General features: G+C 42.6%; 1 long non-coding RNA gene across 1 annotated transcript; it reads left to right on the top strand.

Moving 5' to 3' along the window:
• The first annotated feature begins 5,064 nt into the window (after positions 1 to 5,064).
• Positions 5,065 to 19,343, top strand: LOC120402037. Its single transcript, XR_005596922.1, has 3 exons — positions 5,065 to 5,172; positions 11,975 to 12,034; positions 19,103 to 19,343. It is a non-coding gene; the product is annotated as an uncharacterized LOC120402037 (long non-coding RNA).
• The last annotated feature ends 6,741 nt before the right edge of the window (positions 19,344 to 26,084 follow it).

Here is a 26,084-nt window from a genome sequence, read left to right on the forward strand (position 1 = left end):
TTGTACTGTAACTGCAGAGTTTCAAGAACTGTTTTATACTTCCTGACAGTGCAGGTCTGGCTTAATGGTTTGTTTTTATTGCTTAAGAGTGTAAACCTTTCTTCAGCCGATGTGTGGAAATTATATTCTCATCCTGCATTACGCATTTCTCATTGCTCATTACTCATTCACTGCTTTCCTTTCTACCATCTGTAAGCAGAGCTTTGCTGTTTCAACTACATGCAAAATACTCCTATCCTTTGCACAGTAAGATACTTTTCCTTAGCACCCACCCACCCCTCAAAAAAAAAAAAAAGCCTACTCTGTGTCTATATTGTTTTTCTCTGTTTTGGGTGGAGTCTGTCTTAGATTTTGGTTGCTAGATGGTTTCTGTAGTAACAAGCAGAGGAAAAACTCAAGCCTGAAAAGGCATTTGTAAAGATGCCGTATCTTGCCTGAAGTATTATTTTATCTCATTATGTATATGGAATATGCCTTTTTTAAATATAAAGGCTACCTTTTCCCTTTGGTAGGGCAGACTGCTGCTATGAGACTTGGTTTGTTGTGTTCTTACAATATAGGCGTGCATGAGAACCGCAAGTCTTGTTCCTCATCGACTTAAGCTGCTTGAAATACCAGTAAAAGCCAAAAAGTATTAAAGATGCATTTTTAAAGAAGTAATAAATGGTTCTTACAGGCACAAATCACTTTGTTTGTTTTTTAGTTACACAGGGGTCAAAAAAGGCTAAATGCAGAAGGATGCAGGACCTTCATAGTTTCACAGTATGTCAGAATTGTGGCTGTTGTGGGTTTTTTTGTTTTGGGTTTTTTTTTCTGTTAAACTACTGTTTAATTTTAAAGAAATCCCCTGGTCTTTGCTTAACATACTTTAAGAACCTAATTTTACTTGACTGTACTTTAAAGCACTCGTCTGTTTCTCTAAGAAATTCCAGAAATTTAATAGAATTTAATGGTTCTCACACATCTGTCACATTTGTCCCAATCTGGGGACAAAGTTGATGGGAGAAATATTGTAGATTGGATCTTTGCTTCCCTGGCAGTGTTAACCCTCTGTTACCTGTACCTTGACCTTACCTGCAGCAAGCACTGGGTTTTCATCTATGCTGAAATCTAGTCAAACAGGTAGTGCTGTCTGTGACTCTTCTATACTGGTCACCTGGATCCCAGACTATCAAGTAAACGTTTTGGTCCTGGTTCTGCAGTCTTTGCTGCAGCCAACGTGCCCCTCACTTCAGTAGGAATGTTGCCTGATTAAGGACTCTGAATTGGGCCCATTGTACATCCTCTATCAAAGGAGACAGGCTTTGTAAGACCAAGGACCATCTTTGTAACGTGCTAAAAGTCTGAAGGCCAAAGCTCTTTTGCATATATATTTACATACTGCTCTGAATGCACTCAGCTGTGATACTTGTCTGGACTTGTATTGCCCTGGGTGAATAGAGATTAGAGAACTCCTGACAATTTACAGAGACAGAAAACGTGCAGTGGATCAGCGTCGTCCTCAACCTGCATGGAGGGGTGGCCCTGGGCTGTATGTTTTATGACTCCACAGATCCCATATTAGGTAGCCCTCCAATACATCCTTAGCCGTCAGTGTAGAAACTATACTGGATGTTGTGCTGAGGTACTGGGTCCGGTCCCAAGTTGGTGTAAATTGGCATAGTTCCCCGAACTCCACTGAAGCTATGCTGATTTACACCAGCTGTGGATCTTGCCCCCCTGTTTGTAGTTTTCAACAGGTGCATGCTGAGATTTTTTCGGGGGGTGGGGAAGGAACAAGGAAGAGAGTTGAAGTTGAAAGTGCTTAAAGCTTCTAAACTACTTCAGGTAGAAAGATCACAGCAGTAAACTGATAAGATTCCAAAAGTTCAGTTTCCCACAACAGCTGGATGATGGCAGATTTACAATTTAATGAGGCTGTTAATCCCATTAGAGATTAAATTAAGAAGGTCTTTCTGGGAGATCACCAAGAAACCTCTGAAGATTGTACTTCAGTTTGAATAGTAATTCTAAGGCCAGGGAGGGTTCTCAGGCCTTTCTTGAACTGCAGGATATTGTTTCATTCAATGTCTTTCATCAAACCAGAAAGCATCCAACTTCAGCAGCACTTACATAAAAGCACAGCATTTTTTTAAATTATTATTCTGGCAGTAACATGTAAACAGAACTTTGAAACATTTGGCTGGATCCTTGGTGGGGGAAAAATCAGCACAGCTCCATTGACATCACCAGTAGAAGATCTGGCCCATCCTATTAAAACAAAGCTTTGGAAGCCAGAAAGCTCATCTATATTTAAAGTAGCTGTGGGCATAACTCCAGGAGCTTGGAACTTGCACAAAACCATTTTTATAGCACTCTCTACATCCAAGTGATGGGCAAATGTTCTATGATATAATGACGGTGTAACCACAGGCTTCAAAAGCATAGAATGGCTGTGGTATGATGCTCTTTCCCACATCAATAGTATACATCCGGGCATATTGAAGCTTTAATGGCAAGGCCAAGGGGGGGATGGGGAGAATATCTCATTGATAATTTCATATGAGACTTAATCAACCAAAGGAGTCACTGACTTTTTAGGAATTAGGAATTGAGACAGGGGACGTACTATTTCTTGTAAACATCAGCGCCACTGATGGAAACATTTAAAAAAACCCCATTCTGTTTAAGGACAATTCAGATATCATTTTCCTGCTCTTATTTTTTCCCTCCTTCCTTCATTTGCATGAAAAGACCCATTGCTTAAAAGCAGGATCTCCCTTGAAGAACTCATCTGCTCTTGCTCTTTTCTTCATCACGACGAATTCTAATCCTCCAACTGCCATTATGATATCCACAGTTTGGTGTCACAAACTGCGGATATTGGGCTAGACCCTAATTTATACAGATGCCCCTTATCCTAGCACTGGCAGGGTAAAGGGATCTTACAGTCAGTGATAATGGGGCCCAATAACTTTAGATGAGGAATAAGTGCAAAGGCCTCTATGGTAAAATGGTGCTGCCTTTATTGATACAGTTCTTGTTGTTCATCACACAGATCACATAGGAATGGCTATATAGATTTTTTGATACCATATTCAATATATGAAGCATGGACTCACAATAGTATCATGAGTCTGGCAATAACTGGTGATTATCTTAAAGCTCCAGCTCCTGGAGTCAAATGATAACATAAGAATCTCAGCTTTCAGTTTTTTTAAAAAGGAACCTTTAGCCCTCCTGATTGCAGAGGAAAACTTGAAACCGTGACCCAAGTGCACCCTATAGGCACAGAAAGCAGATGATAAAGAAAAAGAACTCACAACTTAAAAAAACAAAAAAAAAACCCACACCTTCCCTAGACTTAAAAATCATCTCACAACTTTTGAATGCTCAGGTTTGGCAATGGTGTATATGGTAGGTGCTTTTAATATAAAAACAGGATAAAAGATTAATATATTTTCCATCAGATATTTTGTGGTTATTTCTTGCAAGTGTTAACTCATTAACTCTTAAGTTTTGATGTTTAGGGGCAAACAATTTTTCAAGGCCGACTGAAATGAAAATGTTCAGCTTTGAAAATAGGGTGGAGTGTTATAAAGCTCACTTCTGCACCTGTGAATAAGGTGTTGTCTCACGCCCACTATGATAGTTACTTGGCTAGTGGCACAAAGGGATGAGAAACTGTTTGTGCCCATTGAGCCTCCTGTCTTTGAAAATGGGTTATTTTCCTGACTGTCGATTGGACAAACTTTTGTATCTGTCTCTGTAAGACAGTTGTCTTGTTAGAGGAAACTCTACAGAAGCATAATACATGTCTTGAGTGTCCCTCTATAAGCCACTGGGCAAATGAATAAAAGCTCCTCAAAGCACTAAAATTTCTATCCCTTTCTTCAGAGATGGGTTTATTTTTCTGAACAGAAAGAGTTCAACATAAAGCAGATAAACCAGACCCTTCCTAAAGCCTCTTCCTTCCTAGGCTTTAGCCTCTGACCACCCAAGAGGTATCTCCAGTCAGGTCTTCCACTGGGCAGGTGTGGAGGGGCCCCTCCCAGGTCCTTTCCCATGAGTCTGGATCTCCTGCAGGAGCCGACCCATTCCCTGAAGGCCTCTCCTGCTCTTCCAGGATGCAAGCCCCTTCCGCACAGCTCCCTGGTACCAGAGCTTTTAACCCCACCTTCCCTGTGAGCACAGGAACTCTGCTGGGCCCACTCCAGACTCCGGGTTACTTTGAAGAGAACTTTCCAATCTCTGGTCTCCCTCCCTCTGACAGAGCAGGTTCCCTCTTGGAAATCCTACTACTGGGAGGTCCAGCCCTGCCCCCCGGCTTTTATGATTTATCCACAGAGACTGAGGGGAGCCTCACATCAGAATATCCCATAGCCCAGTGACTAGTGCACTCTCCTGAGAGGTGAGAGATCCCTGTTCACACTGTTTCTCCCCTCAGGCAAAGGGGGGAATTGAAACTGGGTGTCCGGCTTCCCAGGTAAGAGATCTACCCACTGGCTAAGAGGTTTAAGGTGGGCGATGGCAGCCAGATTTTGATGTGACCCGATCCAGTAGGTGCGCTCAGAGACCACTTAGGTGCCTTCAGGGTTCGGCAGGAGTTCCGTGGATTGCAGTGGAGACTAAAATGAGGATGTAACCTGAACCTGAGACTTAGGAGCCTAAGTTTGAGGTTTAGGCACCTAAGTACCTTTGTGGATTGGCAGCTCTGTGCCTTTGAGCTTCTTTATTCCTACTCTAGCCCCATCCCTGCTCCATCTGGCCTTCTTTAAAGTAGCTCTGAGCTTCCTTATCACAAGTCGTCTTCTCCCAGCCAAGTGATTGGCCATATGCATTGTCATTCCCCCCCAAAAAACTTTTGCTCATTGTTCACTGAACATGCTGCCCGGGAGGAGCCTTGCGAGTTATTATTCTGTTTAGAGAGAACATTTCATTCATAACAGTTATGGCAGGAGCTATTTTTAATGATTGTTTATGCAAACTGAATGTAAGCCATAAAACTCTTGAGGCACAGGGAATCTCCCTGAGATTTAAGGGAGACAGGCTCAGCCTGGCCTAGGACATAGCAATTATCCCCCAGCTGATCCTGATCTGGTGGCATAAGTGAGCACAGCTGTGAAAGGGCCAGGGCAGACGCAAGTGCAAGAGGGGAGAACGCGCTCAGGAAGGAGATCCAGGAGAGTGGAGGTAAGGAGTCTCTCTGCCTAGGAAGGGTTTGGAGAAGGTCATCTGAAAAGGGCAATAGGGATGGAGTTAGTCCCTGGAGAAGGGACATGGCCCAGTGTGGTAACGCTGTGAGGTACCATTCCAGGGGAGGAACAAGGAGCAGATGGGGATTTAGAAAGAAGCCTGTGAACCAGAGAAGAGCTTGCGTTAACCACAGGTTACTGGGAAAACAGCACAAGGGGCTTGGAGGTGGGAAGTGGCCCAGAAAAACAGCAGCAGGAGCAAGGCTTAGCTGCTTAAAACAGGGTCCCTAGGTCAGAACCCAGAGCAGAGGGTGGGTCTGCGTACCCTTACTAGTCCCTAGGAAGGAGCAGAGAAGCTCCAACACAAATACTATCCAGTCAGGTGCAGCTGAGAACAGCCCAGCAGATGGGTTGAGAGGTAGCCTGAGAGGAGTGAAAGGATTTCTTGTTGGGAAGTTTGGATTTCTAGTTGTCCTTTCCTTACCCTGGAAAGGATCCAGACTAGATGTGACTTAGCTAGAGGGCTAAGTTGTGGACAGAACCAGGCCATTGCAGGACCAAAGTGGCTGCACAAGGGTGTTTGAGGTGAAGACACCCACACTGCCATCCTCTGACACCAGAGGGCGACTGCTACACAATTCCTCTGTGGGCTGCGAAGGTGGGCTGAATCCCATAGGCATGTCAGCCAAGAGTTTCAGAACCAACTAGTGATTTTTGGGTGCCTCCCTTCCTGAGAGCCTTTCCGGTGCCTGATATTCAGGGGGTGGGTGCTCAGCACTTTCGGGAAATCAGGCCTCTCAAGTTGTGTCCCCAAGAATTGATGCACCTGAAGTAGCTAGTTGTGCTCAAAACTCTTGGCCACGGATTTCTCGTTCTAGGAGGGGCTGTAGTTACCCTGGATACCCACAAGGCATTTCTAGGGAACTGTGCACTAGCCAATTTGCTTCAGCTCCATGCAGCATAGAGAGAGCTTCATTGCGACTGTGAAATATGACCCAATTGTACATACGGATAGTGCTTGGGACTGGTGATCTGTGCAAAATGCTTTTCCTCCTGCCGGGGAAGCCTTCCCAGAGCCAGATACATAAGGGCTCTGCTCTGCAAGGCGGCAATACTTACAGCTTTCCTTCTTTGGTAACTAGTTTAGATGTGGATAAGGTCTGGTCAGTATTAGGTTGGGAAGGAAAGATGGTTCCAGTGATTAGGCCACTGGCCTGGGAATGTGGGGTCAGCCATAGACTCCCTGTGTGACCTTGGCAAGATAATTAGGCTGAGATTTCAAAGCTGTCTAAACAATTTGGACACCTGGTTCCCAGCCATTTTAATTAACTGGGAAGCTTTGAAAAATTACAGCTTTAGTTTAGTTTCTCAGTTCCCAGTCTGTAAAACTGGGGGGGAAATATTTCCATACCTCAAAGGGACATTAAGAGGATACATTAATTAATGATTGTGAGGGGCCACAGAAGTATCTAGCTAGATATACATAGACACAGGTGCTGATGACTTGCACTCAGGCTGATGAGAGTAGACTGTATTCGGCACCTTATAGGCTTGGGTCCCAAAGATATAGCTAGCCACATTTTAGGCATGGGATACAGAGATTATGTTCACAGCATGTATATGTGTTCACACACAGAGAAGTTAAAGAAAAACAAATACACTTGCTGAAAAGTTGCAATGTAACACTCCTTTCTTTCTTAGGCTTGGTCTACACCTAAAACTGAGGTTGAACCAGACTTCTAGCACATAAAATGAAAAAGGGTGTAAAAGATTTTTTTTGTTTTAATGTAAGGGTTGAGGGAAAGCCGACTGGTGTGGAGGACCACACGTTTTGGGCAGACATCCCTTAGGGATGAATTTATTAGAGGGGGGAACTCTGTATCTTAGTAGAGAGGATAGGAAAGAAATTGGCGAAGTAGAGATAGGAGCTAGTGAGGAGCAGTTGAATGTAAGAGTCTCATTTAAACAATACACATGAAGGCAAGCAACTAAATATTGACAAAATGTACGAGTACTTACATACAAATGCTAGAAGTCTAAATACTAAAAACGGATGCACTAGAGTGCTTGGCAGTAAATGAGGATATTGATATCATAGGCATTGCAAAAACTTAGTGGAATGGGGATAATCAATGGGACATGCTAATACCAAGGTACAAAATATAATGGAAAGATAGAGTAGGTTGTGCTGCTGGGGGAGTGGTGCTATATGTTAAACAAAAGCATCGCATCAAATAAGATGAATCTAATATGAATCAAACTGTAGCATAGAGTTTCTCTGGACAGAAATTCCGTGAACAAGAGTATAGCAAGGAATATACTACTGACCACCTGACCAGGGTGGTGACAGTGATGGTGAAATGCTAAGGGGAGTTAGGTTACACAACCAGAAAACATAATAATAATGGAGGGTTTCAACTATTCTCATATTGACTGGGTACATGTCACCTCAGAGCATGATGCAGAGGGAAAATTTCTGGATGCCATAAATGAGTGCTTCCTGGAGTCGCTAGGCCTGGAACCCACAGAGGGAGAGGCAATTTGATTTAGTCCTAAATGGACCCAGGATCTGGTCCAAGAGGTAGTTATAGCTGAACCACTCTGTCATAGTGACCATAATGTAATTCAATTTAGCATCCTTGTAGGGGGGTGGAATATGAAAAAACCCACCACAGTAATGTTTAATTTTAAAAGGGGAAACTCTACAAAAATGAGGACTCTAGTTAACTCTAGTCAGTCGCAAAGGTCAAATGCCTGTAAGCAGCAGGAGACTACTTGAAAACACCATAATAGCAGCTCAGATCAAATGTATCCCCCAAACAAAAAAAGACAGTAGGGGGACCAACAGATTGGCCACCATGGCTAACTAGCAGAGTAATGGAGGCCATTAGAGGCAAAAAGGCATCCTTTTAAAATGTGGAAATCAAATCCCTAATGAGGAAAATAGGAAGGTTCACAGATTCTGTCAAGTAAAATGGAAAAATATAAGGCAGACCAAGGAAGATGTGAGAAGCAACTTGCTAAAGATGCAAAAACTATTATTTATTTATTTATTTTGGTAAAAGTACTTCAGAAGCAGGAAGCCTTCCAACTAGGCAGTGGAGCTACTAGACAACAAAGGTATTAAAGGAACACTGAAGGATCATGAGGATGAATTCTCTGCATCAGTTTTCACTGCAGAGGATGTGGGGGAGATACCCACATCCAAGCTATTCTCTTGTGGTGACAAATCCGAAGTGCTGTCCTGCATTGATGTGTCAGTAGAACTGGTTTTAGAACAAACTGATAATCCCTAGTGACCAGGTGAGATTCCCACAAGAGTTCTGAGGGAATCAGGTTACGTTACATACTACAGTTATTCTGCAATTTCATATCTATCAATTAAATCAGCTTCTGTACCAGATGACTGGAAGGTAGTTAACATAACACCAGTTTTTACAGAGGGCTCCAGAGGAGATCCTGACAATAATAGTCCAGTGAGCCTAACATCAGCACGGGCCAAATTGGTAGAAACTATAGTCAAGAACAGAATTATCAAACACGCAGGTAAACATGATTTGTTGGGGAGGATTCAACATGGCTTTTGTAAATGGTGAGGTTTGACTTCTCATCTGATAATGCTTTGAGGGAGTCAGCAAGTATGGAGATAAATTGATATTGTGTAATTGGATTTTCAGAACGTATTTGACGAGATCCTACATCAAAGGGTCTTAGGGTAACTAAGTCCCTATGGGATAAAAGGGAAGATCCTCTCATTGATCAGTAACTGTTTGAAAGGTGGGAAACAAAGGGTAGAAATAAGTGGTCAGTTTTCACAATGGAGGGAGGTGAACAGCTGGGTCTAAGGATCTGTACTGGCACCTGTTCTGTTTATTCATTAGTGATCTGGAAAAGGGGAGAACAGTGAACTGGCAAAGTCTGCAGATGATACAAAACGGTTCAAGACAGTTAAGTCCAAAGCAGACTGCGAGGAATTACAAAAGGATCTCACAAAACTGGGTGACTGGGCAACAAAATGGTAGATGAAATTCAATGTTAGTACAAAGTAATACATATTGGGGGAAAAATAATCCCAACTATACATATACAATGACATATACAGTGTCTAAATAAGACAGAACGTATCATAATGACCCTATATAAATCTATGGTGTGCCATACCTGGAATATTAAAGACTAACAGATTTATTTGGGTATAAGCTCTCGGGGGTAAAAAACCGCATCTGAAGAAGTGAGGTTTTTTTACCCACGAAAGCTTATGCCCAAATAAAACTGTTAGTCTTTAAGGTGCCACTGGACTTCTTGTTGTTTTTGTGGAGACAGACTAATACGGCTACCCCCTGATACTTGACACCTGGAATATTGTGTCAATTTCTGGTTATTTCATCTAAAAAAGAATATGAACTGGAAAAGAGAAGGGCAACAAAGATAATCAAGGGTATGGAATGGCTTCTGTACAAGGAGAGTTTAAAAAGATTAGGACTGTTTAGCTTAGAAAAAAGAGACTACTAAGGGGGGATATGAAATAGGTCTATAAATCATAAATGGTGTGGGAAAAGTAAATAGGGGAGTGTTATTTACCCTTTCATATAATACAACAACCAATTAAGTTAATAGGCACCGGGTTTAATACAAACAAGAGGAAGTCTGGTTTTTTACACAACATACAGCTAATCTGTGGAACTCATTGCCTTGGGATGCTGTGAGGGCCGACAGGCTATTGGAGTTCAAAAAAGAACTAGATAAATTCCTGGAGGATAGGTCCACCAATGGCTATTAGCCAGATGGTCAAGGATGCAACCCCATGCATGGGGTAACCCTAAACCTCTGACTACCAGAAGATAGAGGTGAATCACACCATAATTGTTCTGTTCTGTGCACTCCCCCTGAAGCTCTGGTGTGGGCCTCTGTCAGAGACTGGATACTGGGCAAAATGAACCATGGTCTGACCCAGTATGGCAATTCTTATGATAGAGCTGTGGTACTATAGGGAATGAAAAATTCATATTCTCAGCTCCACAGATATGCTAGCATAAGCCCTGGTGTAGCCACAGCTAGGTCAATAGAAGAATGCTTCTGTCGACCCAGAATCTGTTGCTTGGAAAGGTGGTGGCCCTAATGCGATAGAAAAACCCCTTCTGCTGTAGCCTTCGTCTACACTATGGGGTTAGGTTGCTATAGCCACTATCGTCCCTGTAGTGTAGTGCACAAGAACCCCAAAGCAGAGAAAGACGAAGCAGGTTTCTCCCTAAAACAGAGGCACAACTGAGCCCACCTTACCCTTAGGCTGGCTATAAATTGGCGGCTGCTCCCAGAAGCTTCAATACAGAGCTCCCTGCCCTGCAAGCAGAGCCAGAAAACCCCTTAAAAGCAATAGTTTGCACTTCCAACACAGTCCTCGTTACACCACAGAGTTTGGTCAGGGCTTCTTAAAGAGAGATTTTGTTTACACATAGGCACAAGCCTGGATAGTTACTCACGGTACACAATTGGGCCCACAGGGAGACAAACACCATTGCAAAAACCCTGTAAACAAAATATTTATTAGCGGGAAAAGCTCATTTAATTTAGATTTCATTTAAGTTCCATAATGTTCTGCCATTTTTTTTTACAGTGAACATTAAACTTTTACAAGACAAAATGACTACTTATTAACATTTGCATTTATTCAGCCTGACTTCATAACAAGCCATACACCCTGGTCAACATAACTGACGGTATGTCCCGTTGCTCAGCATTATGTGATCGTGCAATGAAAGCCCCATAATGCACATGGGCAAGGGGAAGGGTTAGAGGAGCCGAGGGAGCCTTAATTCCTGAGTTCCCTGACTTTTGTGGGCTTAATTCACAATCTTAACATTCCATTAATAAGTGGTTTGTTTTCTCTCTATTTCACTTCAGAGATTCAAGGCTCCTTCAGAACTGACATTTTTGTTACTCTCTTCAGTCATGTATCAGCTGGGAAGGAAAGGGGAGCAGTTATCAATAACCATTTTTTACATGTCACCAATCTTACTCCCAAAACTGGTCATCAGAGGTCTGTTGAACATTGAGCATGTTCAACACAGGGCTGCTACTCTTAATAGGACTTCGGTCAGAAAAGTGTTTTGGAGGCAGTGTTTCCTATTGGCTAGAGCACGAGACTGGGATGACTTTAGGCAAGTCACGTTCCTGCTCCGTGCCTCAGTTTCCCCATTTGTACAATGGGGATAATGATACTGACCTATTTTGTGCAGTGCTCTGAGATCTACCGATGATAAGAGGCTGGTGGCATTATCATTTCAGTTGCCTGCTGTTGGTGGGTCTGATGCTGCATATCACCCTTCTTGTTTACATGACAATAATACCTAGAAGGCCCGCACAGGGCCTCACTGTACAAACAGAGTAAGAGGACAGGCCCAGGTCCTCAAAAGTATTTATGCTCCTAACTTCTATTGAAATCAAAAGCAGTTTGGATCCTAAGTACCTCTGAGGATCTAGGCCATAGCCCCAGTGCTAAAGAGCTTCCATTAAAGTCATGGTGTCTTTAACTTCAGTGGGAACAACATCAGGCCCATCGTCACCAATGCGTGTACCGGTGTATCACATGACCACTTTGTGGCCAGAAGACCAGATTCTGACACCTTTAACTGATGATGAGTGGCAACTTGCTCTATGAGTAATCCCACGGACTTCAATGGGATTACTTTATGGAGTAAATTGGTTTTTAACAAGGGTTTCAAATACAGCCCCAAATTAATCTTTTATGATACCATTTATACGTTTTACATGAACTAAGTCCTTTCCTAATTTGTTTCCAGGGACCAAAGATTTGTGTAGCAGATTCTTCAATCTCCCTTGTACATTCTGAATTTTGAAAGGTATGTTGAACTTCACTGTTACTATCTTTTTCCGCTAAAGTTTTACAGTGTCATGTTCAAATCCCTGAGCCTTTCTCTCTGTTTATGCTTTCAACTCTACTCAAATGTTACCTGTGACAACTGAAACCACTTGGTGTTTTAAAATGAAATTGGGACAGTGGCTATTATTTTATAAGATTTTTCTGATTACTTTGGTTAAACTTTATTCCCCAAAAAGCCAAGATATTAAACGTTGACATATGGTTGTTCCGTAATGTGTACATAAAACTATTTTCCCTGGAGAAATTTCAGAAGGATTTCTCTTAGATGGCCATGTAACTATTTTCATGCACTTTCACACCTCTAAATTTGCTCATTGGCCTCTGCCTGGTAAATATGTGGTTTAAAACTCTATGCAAACATACAACCTGAAAGAATCTTGTCTAAATACTTATTTACAAAAGAGGGTTAGAATGACCCTAGACAAATATTTGCCTCCTAATCTTCCAGAAAAGATTTTATTTATTTCTTCTTTCACTAGAAAAACAAACAAGCACCATCAAAATGACATTACAATTTTTGCCTGGGGCCCTGATCCTGCAAAGACTTACATGTGTGCTTAACTCTAATTGTATTGGGGCCTAGGCAAGACTTTTGTAACAGAACCACAAACCATCCTGCCTCACTTCGTATCTTGTTACAAACCCCAAATGCTGTCCAGGTTTACCAAAGTTTGTAACCCTTCTGAGCTTGCCTGTTCCTCCACTTTCTTGCCTTGGGTTCTGGGGAGGGATTTATGATTTTATGTGAAAAAGACTGTGAAACTTGGCACTTCTGCATGGTTTCAGCCTTAACAACTCCAAAACTGAAAGTGAAACCAGGGCTGTGAACTCATCCACACCAGAAGCAAAGAAAAAGTTAATTGAAACCCGTGTGAACCACAGCTTTTAGGGTTTGCAGTGTCTGTCTACATTAGCAGTATTGCCCACCACTAAGTGTTCAAAAATCATGAAGTTGGTCCCCCCCAAAATCATGAGAGTGGCTGAATAATTAGGTTTATGCTTTCAGGTTTTTCTCTGCAACCATGAGGGCTGGTGACTGACTTCTTAAAAGCGGAAATGAAAATTCTCATGTAGTTATCTGACTCCAGGAGATGGGGCTTGGAGAAAAACACCAAATATCACAAGACTCATGATTTACACACAGAAAAGTGATAACACTGTTCAGGATGTTCTTTACAAAATATTCCTAACATTCATGGGTGGCCAGTGAAATGCCGTTGGGGGTGGCTAGTCCCCTTCCCTCCCCTTATGCACCCCCATCCCCACAGGAGCCCAGAGCACCCCACACTGCGGCCTCCAGCCCTGGTGCAATGGGCGGCATGGCCACAGAGCCTGGCTGGCAGCGCGGCCTGAGCTCCAGCTGCCCAAGGTCCCCACGGTAGGCCGGCCAGCAACAGCCTCAGCCAGCCTGGACCAGGGCAGCAGCAGAATGATGGGAATAGAAGGAGGGAGCCTCAGGGTGGAGCGTGGGCAGGGCCATGCCAGGCTCTTTGGGGAGGTACAACCTCGCCCCGCCTATGATACCCGCTGCCCATGCTAACGTTGCTAAAACCAGTATGACTGAACTAGTGTTTGCACTGGTAGGGCTTTTTGTGGGAAAATTCAGGAGTGTGGAAATCATGGTGGCACTGGGACAAAACCCAGACCAACAATTTCAGTGGGAGTTAGACACCTAGGTACTTTTGAACATCCCACTAGGCATCTATCTGCATCTTTAGGCGCCTAAATACCTTTAAACATCCAATAGTCTCTGTGTTCCACATCTGTAAAACAGGGATAATTGTTCTTCCCTACCTCATAGAGGTGTTGTGAGGAGATAGCTGCTCAGATACTGTGGCAACAAGAGCCATATAAGTACCATAGATAGAAAGGTAGATGACCAAGAGATGCACCCAACGTATTCTGACATCGTTCCCAAATGATTTTGGCTATTAGAAAAACAAGGTGACTTCTGTTGGGCCAATGAAAGATATTACTTCACTCACCTCGTCTCTCTAATATCCTGGGACTAACACGGCAACAACTACATTGCATACAATATTTTGATTAGGCAGAGTTACATGCCAGTGAAGGAACTATCCCTGGGCAATCACAATAACCTTCTCCTAGGACAAATGCGTCTTGGTACAGATAGGGATTAGGACTTGCCTCTTCTCAAGTCCAGCTGACTGACATAGCCAGTGTTTTATGCTCCGTTGTTCTGAGTTTTCTGCCATATAAGATCTCACGACAGTAAGATTAATTAACTAACTCCAGCTTTATTGTGGCTGCTCACAACATGGCTTCTTCAGCCTCATGGCTTCTCAGGCCATTCCCAGGAGGTATTGCCTCCAAACACTGCCCTCCCGCCCCCTCTCCCCCGGAAACAGTAAGCTGACGGAAAGTGCCTGCTTAAGCAACCTGCAATTCCCAGATGTGACTAATGAACTTTGTGCCTTCTCTCATTCCTAAGAGCTTCTGGAATAACTCTTCTTTCTCCTCAAAATATAATGCCAGTCTGTACACACACCTCATCTCTTATCTGAAAGAATGGTGTTCTCTTTTTAGGTAGTTAGTCTTTCATTGCTGGCAATCCATGTAGGACCATGAATTTCAATGTCTGCAGCATCTATCTTCCTCTGTATCTCTCTCAGCCTTTCTTCTGAGATAGGTAAGGACTGCACCATATATATTGTCTCCATCTTGGCCTCTGTAGACTCCTCCTTGCTGAGTTCTGGCAGGTATGCATGGCTCAGGATGTCTGCCAACACCAAGTCTATGCCTGGACAATACTGGATTGGTACATCGTACCTCTGCAGTCACATCATCATCTGCTGTAAGCATTTTGGTGCACTGAGTAATGGCTTTCTCCAAATGCTTTTGAGAGGTTTATGGTAAAATTGTATGTTTACGGTGCAACCATAAGAGTATTGGTGAAATTTTTTTTCATTCCAAAGACTATTTCTAACAACTCTTTTTTTCAAATTGAGCAGAGGCCTTCTCTGTTATGGACAATGCTCTGCTTGCAATCACAACAGATTGTCCCCTTTACAGAGTGGTAGTTGACTCAGATGTGTCACATTGCAGCATCAGGGATTCCTCTGCATTGTAATATTTCGAAATGGGAGACTTCCCAGTCATCTCTTTGCCTTTCCAGAATGTTTGCACGTGTTGGTTTGTCCAGTCTCATAAGGTGTCTCGACTTGTCAGCTGTCTTAGGATCTCGCAGCTCTCAGACAGTTGGTTGCAAAACTTTGCTAAATAATTCACCGATCCCAGAAATCTTTGGACTCCTTTAACGTCACTGAGTCTTGGCTTTTTGTCTAATTGCCTTCACTTTCTCTGGGTCTACTTTCAGCCCTTTGAAGGTCACCAAATGTCCAGTGTATAGTGTTCAGTTGCTCTCAACCTGAGCTTGTCTAAGGTCAATTTAATAGTTTTTTCCTCTGCAACTCTGTAAAAACTGTGGTCATGAGCTCATTGTGTTTGTTCTGGGTCCCCATTCTCTCCCTCGTTAGTACATAGTCTGCAATTGTCCAGATTCCCGTCAGGGTCAAACTGGTCTGGAATACTTCTGGTGCCAGACTGATTCCCACTGGCATCCTTACGGTCCATCGGTATCTCCAATATGGAGTTGCAAAGGTTGTCAAGTAACTGGATTCTTCCTCCAGTTCGACTGTGCCAGAATCCATGTTTTACATCGCACACTGTAATGAGTCTCGCTTTAGACCAATCTGGTAATATGTCCTCAAATGGAGGCACAGGGGAATGGTTCCATTTCAAAGTTTTGTTTAAAGGTTTTGAGTCTATGCATATTTTCAGTTTTCAGAATGGCTTTCTTACCTCTGCAAGGCTGCTTCTCCAGTCTGTGATCTTCTCTATAGGCTGTAGAATTCCACGATTCTGTAGGTTCCGCAGTTCGTCTTTCAGTGGCTGTAGTAATGCAATGGGTACTTTTTTCTTTTTGGCAATTTAACTGGCTTCACACTGGTGTCAATCTCTATTTTATAAACACCATCTAGCAGTCTGTCTCCCTGAACACATCTCTATACTCCCTCTGTATCACCTCCTGATCCCAGGTAATTCCATCCAATGTGTCTTCAGTCACCCTGCTATCCACTTTCATTACATTCTGGAACTGTCGTTCTATCACGTTCATGGCAGGGGCAGTCTTGCTGTCCCAAAGCGGGACTGCTGTCTCATCATCTATGACCACAAAGTCCAGTCTGTATTTCTTCTGTACCTTGGATTTCTTAATTTAATTTTACATTTCCCCCATCAGCGTTAACAATGTAGAAGCTTATTGCTTTAACAGCAGGTTAGTCTCTTCCAACTGTATGTCTGGGTTCACTGGACTGATCAGGATAATGTTACAACTTTGTGCCACAATCTAATTGAAATCCTATCACTTCCTTCCCAGGTAACATGGCTGCATATAACAGTTTCTAGTGCTTACTAGGGTTTTCTTGCACGGTGTTTACCACTATTCAGTCACCCACATAACGTCCTTTATACTCACTGTTGCTCTGTTTGGTTACTGTGTGTACCTTGGGTTTGTTTTTCTTCCTGCTGGACAAACACTTGGCTGCAAAATGATTACATTTGTCACAGATATTGGCATTTTTCCCGATAAGCCAGGCATTTCTTTTTCTATCTTATGTCTTCTCCCACAGTAACTGCATGTGTCCGAACTGTTGCCATCTACTGATGTTGTATCTGGTTTTGATTTCTCTTTCTTATGTACTGCATGGACAATTTCCACTGACTTCCCTTCCAGACGTCTAGGCCTCTCTTTGGACAGCTCTGCAGGCCTGCATATCTCCAAGCTTTTCTCCAAAGTGAAGTCAGCTTCCCTCGGCAACCACTCTTGGCTTTGCAAATCTCACATCCCACGCACTATCCAGTCCCCTATCTTTAATATTTCCAAAATTGCAGCTGGCTGCTAGCACTTTTAAGTTGGTGCTCTGTTGAGCTATACCCTCCCCAGCTGTTTGATCCCAAGTAAAGAAATTGTATCTTTCCACCATTTCATTCTTCCTGGGGTTACAGTGAATATCAAAACAGGCCATTTAGGATCTTCTGCCATATAAGATCTCACGTCTGACACAGGGTGAATTAATGAACTCCAGCTTTGTCATGGCTGCTTCCAACATGGCTTCTTCAGCCTCCTGTCTTCGGAGACGCTTCCCCAGGAGGCGACACTTCCAAACATTTCCACCCAGAAAACAATATGCTGCCTGCGAGTGTCCTCTAGCACTTTCATATTGCTACAGCCCACTTCGAGCAACTTCCCGCCCTTTTTTCAGACATAAACGGAAGACCTAGTTCTCCTCTCAGTTACACCATGAGTTTCAGTGGTGAAAGCAGCGAAACTGGGAATTTGGCCTGAGTTCTAAAAGGCTCCTTGCTACCTGTTTTCTAAATCAACAACCCCAAAAGGGCTTTCTGCATCCAACATCTGTCCATTGAAAAGTGAACCGTATATACTCGTTCACTAGCCTGTTCGTTTATAAGCCGACCCTCCAAGATGGATAGGTTAAAAATAGCAAAAACTGTATGACCCTTTCATAAGCTGACCCTATATTTCAGGTGTTGGCAAACTTTGGGGCTCCTGGCCCATTAGGGTAAGCCACTAGCGGGCCTGGATGTTTTGTTTACCTGGAGCATCTGCAGGCATGGAGCCCCTCAGCTCCCAGTGGCTGCGGTTTGCTGTTCCTAGCCACCGGGAGCTGTGGGAAGTGGAACGTGGGAACTGAGGGGCTCCATGCCTGCAGACGTGCCAGGTAAACAAAACAACAATGTATTAGATATTCAATTCAATGATTCCATAGCATTCCATTTAAAATCATCAAATTTTGGTGTAGACCCGTTTATAAACCGACCCTCGCTCTTTGATGCGTTGCTTTTTTACCAAAAATATTCGGCTTATGGACAAATATATATGGTATACCTTAATGTTCTTAAGCTCCACCTCCACAGAGCACACTTTCTTTCATAGGGTCTGATCCGAAGCCGATTGGAGTTGATGGAAAGACTCCCACTGACTTCAGTGGGTTTTGGATCAGGCCCATTATGTGCTGGGAGATTTCTTCATTCACCCACAACTGTGTGAGCCCTGCTACCAGGAGCGACGGAAGCATCCTGAAAATGGCGGGGGAGGGCCTACAGGCACCCGAATTGTGGCCTCGCCTCCCACCTCTGAGGCCCCACTCCCTGTTCGCTTCTCTTCATTCCCTCTTCCCCCCACTTGTCGCTTGCCCTTTCGGCCAGTGAAAAGTTCCCGCCCCCGTCCATTCCAGCGCCCCTGACTGCGATTTTGACAGTCATAGCATGTAGGCTCTATAGCTTTGGTCTTTCCATCCTTCAGAAGGTGAATGTTAACCCTTTCCTTGCCAGCTCCTGAAATGGGTCAATGCATCTCATCACAAAGCCCCAAATTAGTTCTATGCAAGCACTTCAGGGCTGGGAATCACCCACTTGGGATAAGAAGCTGCGACTGCTTCTGCAGAGCTGAGGATACTCACAGGTCCTCCTCCACAGGTGATGCAGGCAGGCTGGCAGTTCTAGTCTGAATAGACCCTTTACAAAGCGACTTGCAAGTGATTATTGCACTTATATAACAAAGGCTCTAACTGAGATCCTAATTGTGCTTATGAAACTAGTCGCCCTGCCTATGAATTCAGGGTGAGGCTGTTCCACCATAAATACATACCCATTATCAAGAGGTACGTGCACTTATTGACAATGGACCAAACTTCCTTTAGGAGGAAATCTCATCTATTGGAACAACCAGAAAAGCAATTAAGGAAGAATGATAGTTTAGCAGAGTCTTTGTGTACTTAATATCTTATACTAAATTGTTTTTGCTCTCCACTTAATTATTTGGGCATGTGTTTTGCATTTCTCTCTGTTATATTTGGCTACAAATGTAGGAAATTAGCTGCATTATGCAGATTAAAGAGCTAATTATTCATTAAAACAATATCTGAAGAAATGGATTAGTTGCCTCCTGTGTTGTCTCTAGCAGGTATTTTTTTTTCCTCTTAAGTTTCAGACATGAACGATTTCTAACAGGGGACTTAAAAAGCTTCATCTGGAAAAGAGACTATAGTGCTAACTTCTGTCCTACCGTACAATAAAAATCCATGAGCTCCAGAATGGCAAATGACCACAACAGAAGAAATGAAGAATGTTTTGGGTTCTTACTTACAAAAACTGTTATGCCAATGCTGATAAAGTGCCATGAGGAAATCTTTTAACCGATGGGAACTTAAATACCCACATACAGGCATTTGCATCAATTAAAATTCAAACTCATACTAGGGTATCCAGCTTGTGCTGAAATATGGTAGGTGTGTGCGCGCGCAAGTGTGCATGCACCTGAAACATTGCTTCAGAGCCTGGTGTTATTTCACAGGTGTATCATGTTAAAGTGAACATGATCATTTTGTTAATTGCAGTTCAAGCTCATTATGGAATTATAAAAGCAGAAGAATGAATGTACCCATGCATTTAATGGTAAATGACCTTGGGGTGGGAAGCAGTCAGGTGTGTTGCCTTAGGCTACGATTCCCTTCTTCCTCCTTCCCCCGAATTAACATACATAGCAAAGAAAGGAAGAATGACCAGGGGGAAGGGAAAAAACCAGCAGGTAACCAAAGCAATCTTTCAGACTTCCAGGGACACTAAAGAGAAATGTTCATTTCTAAATTGTTGGGAATCTTGCACTGGCTGGGTCACACCAGGTGACTTTTGTTGTTGTTGGTTTAGGTTTCTTCCAACCAAATATGGTGAAAACTAAACCAGTGAGGTTTTGAAACAGCCAAACTCAGGCTTGGGGCTATGAGTGCTTGTCTGACCAGCCAAACGCTTCCCCTCTGAGTTTGAAAGTGTTTCTCACAAATCTGGCTGCTTGCATTTCCCTACTGGGATCCTGGAGCTACCCATGTTCCACATCCTTTCAGGTTTGGTTGGCCAAGATTTTCAAAAGTGACTAGTGATTTTTTGCATGTCTCAGTATTGGGATGCTTAACCTGAACCAGCTTCAATGGGCTGAGATTTTTTTTTCCCCCCAGAGGGCAGGTGCATAGCACTCTCTGAAAATCTCAAGTCGCTTCACTTAAACACTGACTATCTTGGCAGTGCTCATATTAATAAATAATGGAGGTGTTGACAGAAATAGTAAATCTAAGGCTGGTTAAAATTTGCCATTGGAACATTTTTGACTGAAAATTGGATTTTCGACCATGCAATATTTTCTGTAGGAAATGTCTATTCTCCTTTAACATTTCTAGGGTGTGTTTTTTTTAATTTTTTTATTTATTTATTTTTTTGGTCAGAAATGTTTTTAGTTTTCTGCATGTTCTGGGGTGTGTGTGTGTAGGGGGGGGGGAATCAGTCTTCAGCAGTTCTGGCCAAAAATATTTGGTTTTTAGGTTCTCCGTTTTTCAACTAAAAGTCAAATTTTTTCCTCTGAAAATTTAGATGAAAATAATTGTTTTGGCTTCAATCAAAATTTTCAGTGGAAAAAATTAAACCATTTTCCAACCAGCTCTAACTAAATAAATCATTTAAATATACAGAAAAAAGCCCTGTAAGGTGTCAAGAATATACAGCATTAATTGCCATCATTAATATCTGATGAAATTATATACTCTCAGGCCAAAGGCAGAGTTTAGTTGTTTCATTACACCTGACTCAATCTAGTCATATTTTTCAGGCAACTCCTAACGGGCGCAGGACAATAATGGTTAAATAATCCTTCCTGGCCTAAGTATTTAGATTGTATCTTTGTTCCTGGTAGATGACTGCTAAATTACTAGCCTCAGGCCTGAATGTTACTGCGGCAAATAACGGCCATCTAAAATTTGATGGAGGAGCTGTTTAACTCTTTCAGCCCAAGAAATTTATAAAATGGAAGGCAGGATTACATAAATCTATAACCTTCCTCTGCAACATCTGGTGTTAGTCCAGTATTCTGTCTCTGACATGACCAAGGTATGACTTCATTTGGAATGCTGTGTACAATTCTGGTTAACCATGTTCAAGACAGGTGAATTTAAACTGATACAGGTGCAGAGAAGAGTTGCTAGGATGATCAGGGGAATGGAGGGCTTATCTTGAGAGGAGACTGGAAGAGCTTGTCTTGTTTGGCCTAGAAAAAGGAAGCCTGAGAGGGGATATTATTGCTTTCTCTAAATATATCAGTGGGGTATATACCAAGTAGGGTGAAGAGTTTTTTAAGCTAAAGGACAGTGTTGGCTCCAGAATAAATGGGTACAAACTGGCCAGGCACAAATTCAGGCTGGAAATTAGAAGAACGTTTCTAACCCTCAGAGAGGTGAGGGTCTGGAACAGACTCCCAGTAGGAGTAGTAGGGGGCAAACAATTTAATTAGTATTAAGAAAGAGCTGGACAAACTTATGAATGTAGTTGTTTGATGGGGTTGCTTCAGAGGACAGGGAGCAGGGCTCAGACGCCTTGGGGTTCACTTATGATTTATGTCTTACGTTTCTAAAAGTTTGTGCTTCGGGCTTTCAGCCAGCCACCTGAAGGGGTCAGGAAGGATTCTGCCCCCCTCCTCCTCAATATTTTTATCTCCTTCCTCTGATGCACCATGGATGGCCCTGGCTGGAGATGGGATCTCGGTTGGGGTGGCACCGAGCATTCTCTTTCTCCGGTGCTCATTTGGAAGCTCTTGCTCACATGCTCAGGGCCAAACTGATCTCCACATGTGGGAGTGGGAAGGAACTTCCCCCCCCCAGGTCAAATTGGCAGGGACCATGGGTTTGTTTTTTGTTTGTTTTTCTTCACCTTTCTCTGCAGTGTGAGAGTATGGGTCACTTGCCAGAATTATCCAGGTGTTTCTCAATCATTTTCCTGCCATTGTGTGGGCCTAAGGCACTGGTGCACTTCAGTCCCTTCTATTCTCTGCTTGTGGCACCTAACAGTTTAGTCTCCTGTGGGCTATAATGTTATAGTCTAATTTCAGTTGTTGGGTTTAGCATGCAGGTGCTGGATGGTGGTGGCTGCCTGTGATATATAGGAGTTCAGACAGGATAGTCTGGTGGTTCCTTTTGGCCTTAAATTCTATGATTTCTGCCTAGATGGACCCCAGATCTGATCCAGTTGGCCATTCCTGTGTTCCTCAGATTCCTAGCCCAGCTACCAATGTTAATTTTAGAGCAGGAAGAGTAGATTTCCAGTGCTGGGTCCAGGCTCCTCAATGGCTTCACTTTGTAGTACCCAAAAAGGTCAATTAAACAGGATAACCCTCTAGGAAGTACAGATATTGATCCATAACAAACTACTTCAACATAAAGGGAGTGTGGTACTACTTACATTGCCGTCTTTATTTCCATTTAATCTGATTACTTTCATTAGTTAATTTTATCACACCGTCAAGCAGTTTATTTGCTTACCTGCAACACACACATGATCTATGCCACTTCATGGATCTAAAACAAGAGCGTGCCGCTCTATCCAGGCATGGGGCGAGCTGTGCAGCTGCAGCTGCATGAGAGGAATAAAATATACCTGGTTGACCTCAACAGCTCATGAAAGCACATTTAAAAAGGTTCAAATTGGAATGAAATCTCTGTCTGGGAGCTCAGTTTGGGAGCACTGAGACAAATATGGTGGAAACACTTTAAAAGAAATGGCATGCAGGAGTTTGCCACCATCATAGCGTTTTGTATAATTACAATGGGTGGATCTGAAAAATAAAAATTCTCTGAAGTTTGTTGTAAATCTGAGCAGCTCCAACCCTTTACTTAACAATACAGACATTTCAGCAGTAGCCCTGCTTACCTGCTCTTTGTGTATGTATATATGAGTGTGTGGTATATATTTATATAATGCCTTTCTCGCTTTCCATCCTCTCTGCTCTTTAAGACAAAATGTACTAAGTTAGTGATTAGTTATAAGGAGGAAAACGTGGGTGGGGGGAGGGAGGAGGTGTGTTGCTCTTTCACTCCATAAAAGTTTGTGACTAGATAAAGATTTTTCTCAAAATGCATTTGCTTTACATAAAACAGCAGTCCCCACTTGAATTTTTATGTGGAGCCCGTGTGAAGGTTTCTGACCGTACTTCTGTAAACTTCATTACAACTCATGTCCTTGCGTGCCAAATTATAATCACCATGATCTTTGAAATTAGGCATCTGTTATCTCTTGCCTGCCGTTTACTTAATGAAAACAAGAATTCAAAACATTCATGAACAAAATCTTTACAAAAATACTGCTGTTTACAGTGTGACCTTTACTTTCTAGGGTCTACCTAAGGTAGAATTATGCTTTGGCTTATAAATGTTTATCAGCTACCAGGAGTGGTATCAGAGTTCTCATGAAAAATAAGTGCCACTAAACATTTGTATGACAAGAACGATAGCGAAAATAAACCATGCTGAACTTTCTAAAAGAGTTGCAGCTTTGATAGCGTAAAATAGTCCTCTGGCAGATTTTCCTAAAGTTTGACCACAGTGTGTTACCAGAAGATGGCAACAGTCAGCTCAAAAAAAAAAAATGGAAAAAATCTGGGCCAGGATGTCTCAAAAGACAGTGGGTGAAAAAAAAGATGCCAAAATCTTAAAACTTGGCGGTCTGAGGTCAAGCACCGAAACAGATATTTACATACTTAAAGTGACCTGACTTGTAGCGATGTTGTGTATATAGCAGGTCCCAGTGAAGCTTATCTGCTGTACCAGAGAGAGAGAAGGATTAAGTGCTGTAGGAGGAGAAGGGGCTCAATGACTTGTGCCTGTCACAGCTCTTGCAGATCTATCTGCAAAGAAAAGTCAAGGGTAGTTCCCCTCAGGAAGGTTTCTATAAATAACTCATTCCAGATTCTCAAGTAAGTTTGTCCATTCCTGCACACAGTAGGCCAGATCTTCTGGTGGCATATACGGCTGTAGTTGCACTGAAGTTAGCGGAGTTGTGCCAGCTGAAGATCTGGCCCATGCACGTTCAGATGAAGCATAGTCACAATTGCTTAGTTCTCTTTTTTCTGCTTGCCTTTGGAGCTTGATTTAACAGATATTAAATGGTATTCCGTCATGGAGTCCGATCCCAGGCAGAGTTTAAGGGACTGGCATTTAGAAAGACCACCGGCCTGGTCCTCTCTCATTCTACTCCTTGTGTATCATTTACACCAGTGCACAGTTGGCATGAAACACTATTCTTCTAGCATGTGCAATGGAGAATCCGGCTCCATGTTTACTTGTAAACTAAGCACAACTGGCCTGGAGTCACTTTATCTCAGAAAATGTGGTACTGCATAATGCCATTTTTTACAGTCATGTTGCACTATAATAGTTAAGTACTGTGGGGATATAGTCTACACACCATTTGGTGTGATGGATATGAATTGCTAGATAACACAAAGAGAGCTCCTGAGGCCTCAGGAGCTAGCAAATGGCCAGGAGCTTCTCAGAGTTTATGGGTGAGGCAACATTGCTTATTATCCCATATAAATGGGAGTGACTAACAAAAACCTTAAGCTGTGTTGGTTAGATTTGAGTATCAGCTATATAGATGGCTTCAGTAAAGTTACTCCTAATTGGTACTGGTGTCAATTAGGTCAGAATGAGGTCCAGCTGTTTAATAAGTATCATGTGCTCCTGATTTGAATATATTATATGTGGATGATGACTCCATTAGTTAATCTCGAGTTCTTGTGGACCATCATGGAACTATCCAACGTGTTTTTTAGTCCCACACATATATGCAGGTAGCATCTATTTTTAGGCTAAGATTGGAGCTTGTGGGGAGGGGCTTACATGTATATTCTTGCCACGGTCAGACCATTCCCCTCTGTAAGGTGATGTCTGAACTCTTCATTGTGCTCTTTGGGGTGGTGGACCTATTTCATTGGTCACCTCCTTGCAGATTAATGGACCTAATTTGGATCCAGCGTTCTCAAAGGGTGCAGTACTATACAGCTGGTGGCACGCTCTGTTAGTGGCCATTTTGCTATTGGTTTCCCTTAATCATCAACATGATGGCTCCTAAATGCCCTTTTCCTTCAGCTGATCTGTAAGCGACGAATAACTTTTCTCTGACTCTTGAACTGGAACCACATTGTCCGTCTAAACCATTTGATCACAAGAAAGTGAACTGGATGCTGGACCATTGAAAATCCAGTCAAAGTTACTGGTCTGCATCTGCTATTAGAACTGACATCCAAGAACTATTAATACTAATGGTTAGCAGTTGTAGTTTAGCTGATGCATTTGAATAATAGGATTATTATTATTATTGTACACAAGTATTCTGTTAATTTTTTCCAGTTTGCATACCTGTCCAAATTGTCCATTGTCTCATGCTATCTTTTAAAGCATTGTCTGATAAAGAGAGACAAATTCGTTGTTAATACAATGAAGGCATTGGTCAGTTCATTATTAACTCCTATTTAAATATCAGAGTAACAAGAGAAACTGCCTCAACTGGATGACCAGTTAGAAGGGTAAACTTTTCCCTTGTTCTACTAATTTAAAATAAACTGCCAATGCCATCAGCAATCAGACTTGTATTTAGTCAAAAATAATAGATGGTATTATCAGTCTTTCCTCTGGTGCATTTTTTTTTGGGGCGGGGGATAGATCCTAGTGTAAATCAGCATTGCTCCATTGAAGATCTCCTATGCCTGTACTGATTTACACCATCTGGGGATGTTTCTTTGTCTATTGTCCTGCTGTGCGGTATATAGTAGTTTGGGGGAAAAAATCTTGGCGACTCCATTCAAACATCAGACCTTTTTAGTTTTTTGCATGTAAAGCTGCAGAGGAATTATTACGGGCAAACCTCGTTCACAGTTAAGCCCCAACGTGACATTAGGCACGCGAACTTCCAAAAGTGCCTGGAATTCAGTTTCTGCCCTTCAAAGCAAGGCTTGTTTGGTTCATGTGAATCCATTTGATTGAGGTTCTGGCCAAACCATCAGTGCTGAGGTGATTAAATATGCAAGCATGGCTACGGGCTTTTCTGTACATTTGCCTTCATTGCGTTATCCCAGAACCATTTATTATTGGAGG

Source organism: Mauremys reevesii, linkage group 3 (genome assembly GCF_016161935.1).
Source record: "Mauremys reevesii isolate NIE-2019 linkage group 3, ASM1616193v1, whole genome shotgun sequence".
Taxonomy (NCBI): Eukaryota; Metazoa; Chordata; order Testudines; family Geoemydidae; genus Mauremys; species Mauremys reevesii.